At 45.8% G+C, this 11300-nt stretch overlaps 1 long non-coding RNA gene across 1 annotated transcript; it reads left to right on the forward strand.

Annotated features, from left to right (window-relative positions):
- The first annotated feature begins 5101 nt into the window (after positions 1-5101).
- Positions 5102-6053, forward strand: LOC127915592 (uncharacterized). Its single transcript, XR_008091391.1, has 4 exons — positions 5102-5195; positions 5448-5520; positions 5552-5655; positions 5729-6053. It is a non-coding gene; the product is annotated as an uncharacterized LOC127915592 (long non-coding RNA).
- The last annotated feature ends 5247 nt before the right edge of the window (positions 6054-11300 follow it).

Genomic DNA, 11300 nt, shown 5'->3' on the forward strand with positions numbered 1-11300 from the left:
TGGCTACGAAGCTGATCCTGGATGACATGGCAGATCACAGTGGAGGATATAAACATCCACATCATTGAGGAAACATTGAGATATTATCAAGAGTGTTGCTGTTGCATCACACTCATCACGAAGACAAATAGTGTCGTTCTGAACTAAAAGAAGAGTGTGAGCGTGTTGTGAGTTTAGTCATCATAACCCCCAACATTAGACTTCTGCCTCTGCACAGCTTTGTCCTGTATAATGTTCAACAAGCCTTTTAACAGAAAGCTTTAGCCAGGTCACATCCACTAACAAACAGCTTGAGAAAATGTTATTTTCTGTGATGATAAAACCGGAAGGCTGAGAGGAGTCAGTCAGTTAATTAGCTAGTTATTTCTTTTGTCAGCCAGTCAGTCAGTTATGTGTCCATCAGTCAGTCAGTCAGCCACATGCTCATGTGCAACACATACCATAATAAAATGATGACTTACAGTTGAAGTCAGAAGTTTACATGCACCTTAGCCAAATACATTTAAACTCAGTTTTTCACAATTCCTAACATTTAATCCCAGTAAAAATTCCCCGTCTTAGGTCAGTTAGGTTTACCACTTTATTTTAAGAATGTGAAATGTCAGAATAATAGTAGAGAGAATTATTTATTTCAGATTTTATTTCTTTCATCACACTCCCAGTGGGTCAGACGTTTACATACACTCAATTAGTATTTGGTAGCATTGCCTTTAAATTGTTTAACTTGGGTCAAACGTTTCGGGTAGCCTTCCACAAGCTTCCCACAATAAGTTGGGTGAATTTTGGCCCATTCCTCCTGACAGAGCTGGAGTAACTGAGTCAGGTTTGTAGGCCTCCTTGCTCGCACACGCTTTTTCAGTTCTGCCCACAAACTTTATATAAGATTGAGGTCAGGGCTTTGTGATGGCCACTCCAATACCTTGACTTTGTTGTCCTTAAGCCATTTTGCCACATATTTGGAAGTATGCTTGGGGTCATTGTGAATTTGGAAGACCCATTTGTGACCAAGTTTTAACTTCCTGACTGATGTCTTGAGATGTTGCTTCAATATATCCACATAATTTTCCTCCCCATGATATCTATTTTGTGAAGTGCACCAGTCACTTCTGCAGCAAAGCACCCCTACAACATGATGCTGCCACCCCTGTGCTTCACGTTTGGGATGGTGTTCTTCGGCTTGCAAGCCTCCCCCTTTTTCCTCCAAACATAACGATGGTCATTATGGCCAAACAGTTATATTATTGTTTCATCAGACCAGAGGACATTTCTCCAAAAAGTCCGATCTTTGTTCCCATGTGCAGTTGCAAACCGTAGTCTGGCTTTTTTATGGTGGTTTTGGAGCAGTTTCATCTTTCTTGCTGAGCGGCCTTTCAGGTTATGTGGATATAGATGCTTTTGTACCTGTTTCCTCCATCTTTACAAGGTCCTTTGCTGTTGTTCTGGGATTGATTTGCACTTTTCGCACCAAAGTAATTTCATCGCTAGGAGATTATTTGTACAGCTGAACGTGGTACCTTCAGGCGTTTGGATATTTCTCCCAAGGATGAACCAGACTTGTGGAGGTCCACAATTTATTTTCTGAGGTCTTGGCTGATTTCTTTTGATTTTCCCATGATGCCAAGCAAGGAGTCACTGAGTTCAAGGTACGCCTTGAAATACATCCACAGGTATACCTCCAATTGACTCAAATGATGTCAATTAGCCTATCAGAAGCTTCTAAAGCCATAACATCATTTTCTGGAATTTTCCAAGCTGTTTAAAGGCACAGTCAACTTAGTGTATGTAAACTTCTGACCCACTGGAATTGTGATACAGTGAATTATAAGTGAAATAATCTGTTAACAATTGTTGAAAAAAATGACTTGTGTCATGTACAAAGTAGATGTCTTAACTGACTTGCCAAAACTATAGTTTGTTAAACAAGAAATGTGTGGAGTGGTTGAAATGGTGGTTTAATGACTCCAACCTAAGTCTATGTAAACTTCCGACTGTATTCTCTGTATAAAACCTGTCTCTCGGATGACTTTGTATTAATAAACACTTTAACAAACAGGACTATATTGTGTGTCGTGGAAAATTGCAAGATAATGTTATAATGCTTGTAAGATTGTTATAATGCTTGTATTACATGATACTAGTTGTTACATTTGACCGAATGGAGTATTATGTGTGTGTGTTCCACTGAGGACGGGCCTCTATGAGATACCACTGACAGAGGAGATTTGCGATGTCTTTGGGTAATAAAGCCTAAAGAACATTCCAGATAACATGAGGTAATGTTATTGTTCTGTACCAGGGTGAGATGGGTTCCCGTTTTCAAGTGAGGGGGCCAGACACTGGTCTTTACAATGAGAACTTTTGACACAGAAGTAACTGTCTATGTTTTATAGATACCTTTCATACAAATCTTAACCTTAGTGAACTGTTCCTAAGATCTGTGGTTCGTCATGTAAGTTGAGAGGGGTGTATCTTGGCTATAAAAGATCTTTGTACTTTTCAGTGGTTCATTAGAGAGAGCTGCATCATTGAAAGTCAAAAAGGCTCTTATTAAAAAATATGTATTGTAAGTATAACTCTGACTAGTGTGTGAAGTTTTGTAACTCTCATTTGTTAAAGCAGAAAAATGCCAACCACATGTGATTGGTATTTTCATCTTAATTTTTTATAGTTTTTTTTATCTTTATTTAACTAGGCAAGTCAGTTAAGAAAATAATCTTATTTTCAATGACGGCCTAGGAACAGTGGGTTAACTGCCTGTTCAGGGGCAGAATGACAGATTTGTATCTTGTCAGCTCTGGGGTTTGAACTTGCAACCTTCCGGTTACTAGTCCAATGCTCTAACCACTAGGCTACCCTGCCGCCCCAATATTTTAAGTATTAAGCAATATCATTAGTATTGTGCAAAATAGCAACGGCTGTGTGTGTCAGTACCTGTATGCATGGCATGTTGAGCTGTGCTGTTGCAATAGAAAACCCAACTGCCACTCCAGGCAGGCTAAAGCAAATGCTGAAAATATGTGACCATTTGAAAGAGTTTAAGTAGTACGACAGACTCATGGATACCATTTCTATGTCTCTACCCGTTTGAAATGGTTGAAACTCTCAACCTCAACACGAGGTGAAGGAAATGAACTCACCTACCAGACCAGGACATCGCCAGTCTGCAGTGGCGCGTGTACAGTGGTTCAAACTCTGACTATCCACTATCAGACAGTCACTGGTACAGCTAAGTAGCTGTTCCAATGAATGAACACCCATGGAGACCAGACAACTAAGGACATTGTGCCCTCTTGTGGACTATCAGAGCATTACACCCACCAAAACCCTTAACAAGGAGGCTTGGATCCGACTGAGAAACGGCGAATGAAGGCATTTCACACGTAAATACGTTCATGATTATTTACTCCGAACGGGCGGTTCGTGTGCAAACTATATGATTCATGTGAGAATAATTCTGCAATGGTGTAAATGATCAGTGGTGTAAAGTTCTTAAGTAGTACTTTAAAGTATTTTTACTTTAGTTGTTTTTGTACTTTACTATTTATACTTTTGGCAACTTTTACTTCACTACATTCCTAAAGAAAATACATTTATTTTTACTCCACATATTTTCCCTGACACTCAAAAGTACTCGTTACATTTTGACTGGACAATGGTCCAATTCACACACTGATCAAGAGAACATCCCTGGTCATCCCTACTGCCTCTAATCTGGAGGACTCACTAAACAGAGAACATCCCTGGTACCTACTGCCTCTGATCTGGAGGACTCACTAAACAGAGAACATCCCTGGTCATCCCTACTGCCTCTGATCTGGAGGACTCACTAAACAGAGAACATCCCTGGTCATCCCTACTGCCTCTGATCTGGAGGACTCACTAAACAGAGAACATCCCTGGTCCCTACTACCTCTGATCTGGTGGACTCACTAAACAGAGAACATCCCTGGTCATTCCTACTACCTCTGATCTGGCAGACTCACTAAACAGAGAACATCCCTGGTCCCTACTACCTCTGATCTGGCAGACTCACTAAACAGAGAACATCCCTGGTCCCTACTGCCTCTGATCTGGCAGACTCACTAAACAGAGAACATCCCTGGTCCCTACTGCCTCTGATCTGGTGGACTCACTAAACAGAGAACATCCCTGGTCATCCCTACTGCCTCTGATCTGGCAGACTCACTAAACAGAGAACATCCCTGGTCATCCCTACTGCCTCTGATCTGGCAGACTCACTAAACAGAGAACATCCCTGGTCCCTACTGCCTCTGATCTGGAGGACTCACTAAACACAAATGCTTCATTTTTAAATTATATCTGAGTGTGGGAGTGGCCCCTGACTATCCATCAATAAAACAAGAAAATGGTGCCTTCTGGTTTGCTTAAAATAAGGAATTTAAAATGGTTTAAACTTTTACTTTTGATACTAAAGTACATTTTCAGCAATTCCATTTACTTTTAATACTTAAGTATATTTAAAACCAAATTCCTTCAGACTTTTGCTCAAGTAGTATTTTACTGGGTGACTTTCACTTTTACTTGAGTCATTTTCTATTAAGGTATCTTTCACTTTTACTCAAGTATTACAGTTGTCATACAGCGATAGGGAAGGCGTCCCTATGTGTGTCGCCATCCCCACCAAACTCCCGGCAAACTGACCAAAACTAACAACTAAATCCCTATAATTCCATTATTAAACCCAATCAATAAAGGAAAAATAACCCAGGAATGCGAACCCAGGAAAAAGGACCCAGGAATGTGAACCCAGGATAAAGGACCCAGGAAAAAGAACCTAGGAATGTGAACCCAGGAAAAAGGACCCAGGAATGTGAACACAGGAAAAAGGACCCAGGAATGTGAACCCAGGAAAAAGGACCCAGGAATGTGAACCCAGGAAAAAGGACCCAGGAATGTGAACCCAGGAAAAAGGACACAGGAATGTGAACCCAGGAAAAAGAACCCAGGAATGTGAACCCAGGAAAAAGGACACAGGAATGTGAACCCAGGAAAAAGGCTGGTCTGTAGCTGCCCTTTCTCTTTAGTCAGGTTGTTGTAGCTGGTCTGTAGCTGGCCTTTCTCTTTAGTCAGGTTGTTGTAGCTGGTCTTTCTCTTTAGTCAGGTTGTTGTAGCTGGTCTTTCTCTTTAGTCAGGTTGTTGTAGCTGGTCTGTAGCTGGTCTTTCTCTTTAGTCAGGTTGTTGTAGCTGGTCTGTAGCTGGCCTTTCTCTTTAGTCAGGTTGTTGTAGCTGGTCTGTAGCTGGCCTTTCTCTTTAGTCAGGTTGTTGTAGCTGGTCTGTAGCTGGTCTGTAGCTGGCCTTTCTCTTTAGTCAGGTTGTTGTAGCTGGTCTGTAGCTGGCCTTTCTCTTTAGTCAGGTTGTTATAGCTGGTCTGTAGCTGGCCTTTCTCTTTAATCAGGTTGTTGTAGCTGGTCTTTCTCTTTAGTCAGGTTGTTGTAGCTGGTCTTTCTCTTTAGTCAGGTTGTTGTAGCTGGTCTGTAGCTGGTCTTTCTCTTTAGTCAGGTTGTTGTAGCTGGTCTTTCTCTTTAGTCAGGTTGTTGTAGCTGGTCTTTCTCTTTAGTCAGGTTGTTGTAGCTGGTCTGTAGCTGGTCTTTCTCTTTAGTCAGGTTGTTGTAGCTGGTCTTTCTCTTTAGTCAGGTTGTTGTAGCTGGTCTTTCTCTTTAGTCAGGTTGTTGTAGCTGGTCTGTAGCTGGTCTTTCTCTTTAGTCAGGTTGTTGTAGCTGGTCTGTAGCTGGTCTTTCTCTTTAGTCAGGTTATTGTAGCTGTTCTTTCTCTTTAGTCAGGTTGTTGTAGCTGGTCTGTAGCTGGTCTTTCTCTTTAGTCAGGTTGTTGTAGCTGGTCTTTCTCTTTAGTCAGGTTGTTGTAGCTGGTCTGTAGCTGGTCTTTCTCTTTAGTCAGGTTGTTGTAGCTGGTCTGTAGCTGGTCTTTCTCTTTAGTCAGGTTATTGTTGCTGGTCTTTCTCTTTAGTCAGGTTGTTGTAGCTGGTCTGTAGCTGGTCTTTCTCTTTAGTCAGGTTGTTGTAGCTGGTCTGTAGCTGGTCTTTCTCTTCAGTCATATTGGTCTTCGATGCCTCTGTTATCTGGAAAAGATTGATACATATAAAAGGCTTGGTTATTTAGCAACAAAAGCGAGACATGCACAACTATGGGGCAAAACAGACGGGGTTGGCTTAGATTGCTAACAACATGTAAACTATGTTTATTGAAAGGGAGTGGAATCTGTAGTGACTCCTCAAGCACTGAGATGCAGTGCCTTAGACCGCTGCGCCACTCGGGAGCCAATTAAAGCAGATGGTGATAAATATTAGCATTTCTTGTAGGCCAAGCATATCTCCTGCCTAGTAGATCATGCTGTTGAGTTTGGGCGGCATGAGGGGAAAAAGGTACTATTCAGCTTCGTATAAGAAATGACTGAGGTGTTTTTGGTGTAACATATTATAGTCATACTATGCTACAGTAGACCTATATGCTATTACATTTGGTCCTGTAAAATACTAACAAATCGTTGTGATATCGGAGACATTGATTAACCAATAGTAAGTGATGAGTAAGACTATGAGTTGTAGGTAACAGGTCTTGATGACTTGAGCGCTGTTCAAATCATGGTGCTGAAAGAACAACACCGTAACCAACTGGTCAAACATGCCCCCCACCCCGTGTTGTGTTGCCTCTGTCCTGTCTCTGTATTGCCTCTGTCCTGTCTCTGTCTCTGTATTGCTCTGTCCTGTCTCTGTGTTGTCTCTGTCTCTGTGTTGCCTCTGTCCTGTCTCTGTCTCTGTGTTGTCTCTGTCTCTGTGTTGCTCTGTCCTGTCTCTGTGTTGCCTCTGTCCTGTCTCTGTCTCTGTGTTGCCTCTGTCCTGTCTCTGTCTCTATGTTGCTCTGTCCTGTCTCTGTCTCTGTGTTGCTCTGTCCTGTCTCTGTCTCTGTCTCTGTCCTGTCTCTGTCTCTGTCTTGCCTCTGTCTCTGTCTCTGTCTCTGTCCTGTCTCTGTCTCTGTATTGATCTGTCCTGTCTCTGTCTCTGTCTCTGTCCTGTCTCTGTCTCTGTGTTGCTCTGTCCTGTCTCTGTCTCTGTCCTGTCTCTGTCTCTGTCTCTGTCTCTGTCCTGTCTCTGTCTCTGTATTGCTCTGTCCTGTCTCTGTATTGCTCTGTCCTGTCTCTGCCTCTGTCCTGTCTCTGTCTCTGTGTTGCCTCTGTCCTGTCTCTGTCCTGTCTCTGTCTCTGTGTTGTCTCTGTCTCTGTATTGCTCTGTCCTGTCTCTGTCTCTGTGTTGCCTCTGTCCTGTCTCTGTCTCTGTGTTGCCTCTGTCCTGTCTCTGTCCTGTCTCTGTCTCTGTGTTGCTCTGTCCTGTCTCTGTGTTGCCTCTGTCCTGTCTCTGTCTCTGTGTTGCTTTGTCCTGTCTCTGTCTCTGTGTTGCTCTGTTCTGTCCTGTCTCTGTATTGCTCTGTCCTGTCTCTGTCTCTGTCCTGTCTCTGTCTCTGTGTTGCCTCTGTCCTGTCTCTGTCCTGTCTCTGTCTCTGTGTTGTCTCTGTCTCTGTATTGCTCTGTCCTGTCTCTGTATTGCTCTGTCCTGTCTCTGTCTCTATGTTGCCTCTGTCCTGTCTCTGTCTCTGTGTTGCCTCTGTCCTGTCTCTCTGTCCTGTCTCTGTCTCTGTGTTGCTCTGTTCTGTCTCTGTCTCTGTGTTGCTCTGTCCTGTCTCTGTCTCTGTCCTGTCTCTGTGTTGCTCTGTCCTGTCTCTGCCTCTGTCCTGTCTCTCTGTCCTGTCTCTGTCTCTGTATTGCTCTGTCCTGTCTCTGTGTTGCCTCTGTCCTGTCTCTGTGTTGCCTCCCCCCTCTCTCTCTGCTCTCTCCCCCTCTCTCTGCTCTCCCCCTCTCTCTCTGCTCTCCCCCTATCTCTCTCTGCTCTCCCCCTTCTCTCTCTGCTCCCCCCTCTCTCTCTGCTCTTCCCCTATCTCTCTCTGCTCTCTCTGCTCTCCCCCCTCTCTCTCTGCTCTCCCCCTCTCTCTCTGCTCTCTCCCTATCTCTCTCTGCTCTCCCCCTATCTCTCCCTGCTCTCCCCCCTCTCTCTCTGCTCTCCCCCTCTCTCTCTCTGCTCTCCCCCTCTCTCTCTCTGCTCTCCCCTATCTCTCTCTGCTCTCCCCCCTCTCTCTCTCTCTGCTCTCTCTGCTCTCCCCCTATCTCTCTGCTCTCTCTGCTCTCCCCCCTCTCTCTCTGCTCTCCCCCTCTCTCTCTGCTCTCCCCCTCTCTCTGTTCTCTCCCCCCCTCTCTCTCTGCTCTCTCCCTATCTCTCTCTGCTCTCCCCTATCTCTCTCTGCTCTCCCCCTCTCTCTCTGCTCTCCCCCTCTCTCTCTCTGCTCTCCCCCCCTCTCTCTCTCTGCTCTCCCTATCTCTCTCTGCTCTCCCCCTCTCTCTCTCTGCTCTCTCTGCTCTCCCCTATCTCTCTGCTCTCTCTGCTCTCCCCCTCTCTCTCTGCTCTCCCCCTCTCTCTCTGCTCTCCCCCTCTCTCTGTTCTCTCCCCCTCTCTCTCTGCTCTCTCCCCCCTCTCTCTGCTCTCCCCTCTCTCTCTGCTCTCCCCTATCTCTCTCTGCTCTCCCCCTTCTCTCTCTGCTCCCCCCTCTCTCTCTGCTCTCCCCCTATCTCTCTCTGCTCTCCCCCTCTCTCTCTGCTCTCCCCCTCTCTCTCTGCTCTCTCCCTATCTCTCTCTGCTCTCCCCTATCTCTCTCTGCTCTCCCCCCTCTCTCTCTGCTATCCCCCCTCTCTCTCTCTCTGCTCCCCCTCTCTCTCTCTGCTCTCCCCTATCTCTCTCTGCTCTCCCCCTCTCTCTCTCTGCTCTCTCTGCTCTCCCCTATCTCTCTGCTCTCTCTGCTCTCCCCCCTCTCTCTCTGCTCTCCCCCCTCTCTCTATGCTCTCCCCCTCTCTCTCTGTTCTCTCCCCTCTCTCTCTCTGCTCCCCCCTCTCTCCCCCCTCTCCCCCTATCTCTCTCTGCTCTCCCTACTTTCTCTTCCTTTCTATCCTCTTTCTTTACCCCCTTTTTCTCCCCAAATTCATGGTATCCAATTGTTAGTAGCACCAATGTGTCGGAGGAAATACAGTACACCTGGCGACCGTGTCAGCGTGCACTGCGCTCGGCCCGCCACAGGAGATGAGACAAGGATATCCCTACCGGCCAAACCCTCCCTAACCCGGATGACGCTAGACCAATTGTACGTCGCCCCATGGACCTCCCGGTCGCGGCCGGCTGCGACAGAGCCTGGGCTCGAACCCAGAATCTCTCTCCGACCTCTAACTCCCTTTCTCTCACCCCCTCTCTCCCATAGTCTACACCCTCACAGCTTTAGAGGAGGGAAAATAACCACGATTCCACTGCTATAATTATACAAGGACATTGTTCCAATGATTCTACAGCACACACACATGCATGAACGCACGAGGATACACACACACACACACACACACACATGCATGAACACACGAGGATACACACACACACACATGCATGAACACACGAGGATACACACACACACACATGCATGAACACACGAGGATACACACACACACACATGCATGAACACACGAGGATACACACACACACACATGCATGAACGCACGAGGACACACACACACACATGCATGAACACACGAGGACACACACACACACACATGCATGAACACACGAGGATACACACACACACACATGCATGAACGCACGAGGACACACACACACACACATGCATGAACACACGAGGATACACACACACACACATGCATGAACGCACGAGGATACACACACACACACATGCATGAACGCACGAGGACACACACACACACACACACATGCATGAACGCACGAGGATACACACACACACTCATGCATGAACGCACGAGGATACACACACACACTCATGCATGAACACACGAGGACACACACGCACACATGCATGAACACACGAGGATACACACACACACACACACACATGCATGAACGCACGAGGATACACACACACACACATGCATGAACACACGAGGACACACACACACACACACACACATGCATGAACGCACGAGGATACACACACACACACATGCATGAACGCACGAGGACACACACACACATGCATGAATGCACGAGGACACACACACACACACACATGCATGAACGCACGAGGACACACACACATGCATGAACGCACGAGGACACACACACACACATGCATGAACGCACGAGGATACACACACACACACATGCATGAACGCACGAGGACACACACACTCATGCATGAACGCACGAGGATACACACACACTCATGCATGAATGCACGAGGACACACACACACACACACACATGCATGAACGCACGAGGACACACACACACACACACATGCATGAACGCACATGAATGAGTAATTGTGCATTCAATAGTATGATTTACAATACAATTGTGTGGATGTACACAAGGATGGGTGTTCATGACTAATACCACAGGTCTTAATGAAAGGTGTTCATGACTAATACCACACCTCTTAATGAAAGGTGTTCATGACTAATACCACACCTCTTAATGAAAGGTGTTCATGACTAATACCACACCTCTTAATGAAAGGTGTTCATGACTAATACCACAGTAATCAATACTTTATGTTGATTCTGCTATGGCGTGATTAGAATTCAATATAATTCCCGCTGCAAAGAACCCGCCAACATGTACTCCCCTTTCCGATTTCAACTGCCCCCTTATTCACGTTATCTTTGGGCGGGGTCTGCTTGTGACAGCCTTTCATGTAACTCCTTTACTGAGAAGTCGTCCCATCCCAGAAACCGCTCCACCACATCCATAATTATGTCTTTCTTTTTCGACTTTCTCTCCTCTCTGGCCGTACCGTTGACTACCATAGCTGTAAAGAGTACAACGTCCACTTTTTAGCAGACAGAACAGTTTGACTTGGGTGGCTGGAGTCTTTGAATTTTTGGGGGGGCCTTCCTCTGCCTCCGCCTATTATAAAGGTCCTGGATGGCAGGAAGCTTGGCCCCAGTGATGTACTGGGCCGTATGCACTACCCTCTGTAGTGCTTTACGGTCAGATGCTGAGCAGTTGCCATACCAGGCGGTGATGCAACCGGTCAGGATGCTCTCGATGGTGCAGCTGTAAAACCTTTTGAGGATCTGGGAACACATGCCAAATCTTTTAAGTCTCCTGAGGGGGAAAAGGTGTTGTCGTGCTCCTCTTCACAACTGTCTTTGTGTGCTTGGACCATGATAGTTTGTTGGTAATGTGGAAACCAAGGAAC

The sequence above is a fragment of the Oncorhynchus keta genome, chromosome 35 (assembly GCF_023373465.1).
Source record: "Oncorhynchus keta strain PuntledgeMale-10-30-2019 chromosome 35, Oket_V2, whole genome shotgun sequence".
Lineage (NCBI taxonomy): Eukaryota > Metazoa > Chordata > Actinopteri > Salmoniformes > Salmonidae > Oncorhynchus > Oncorhynchus keta.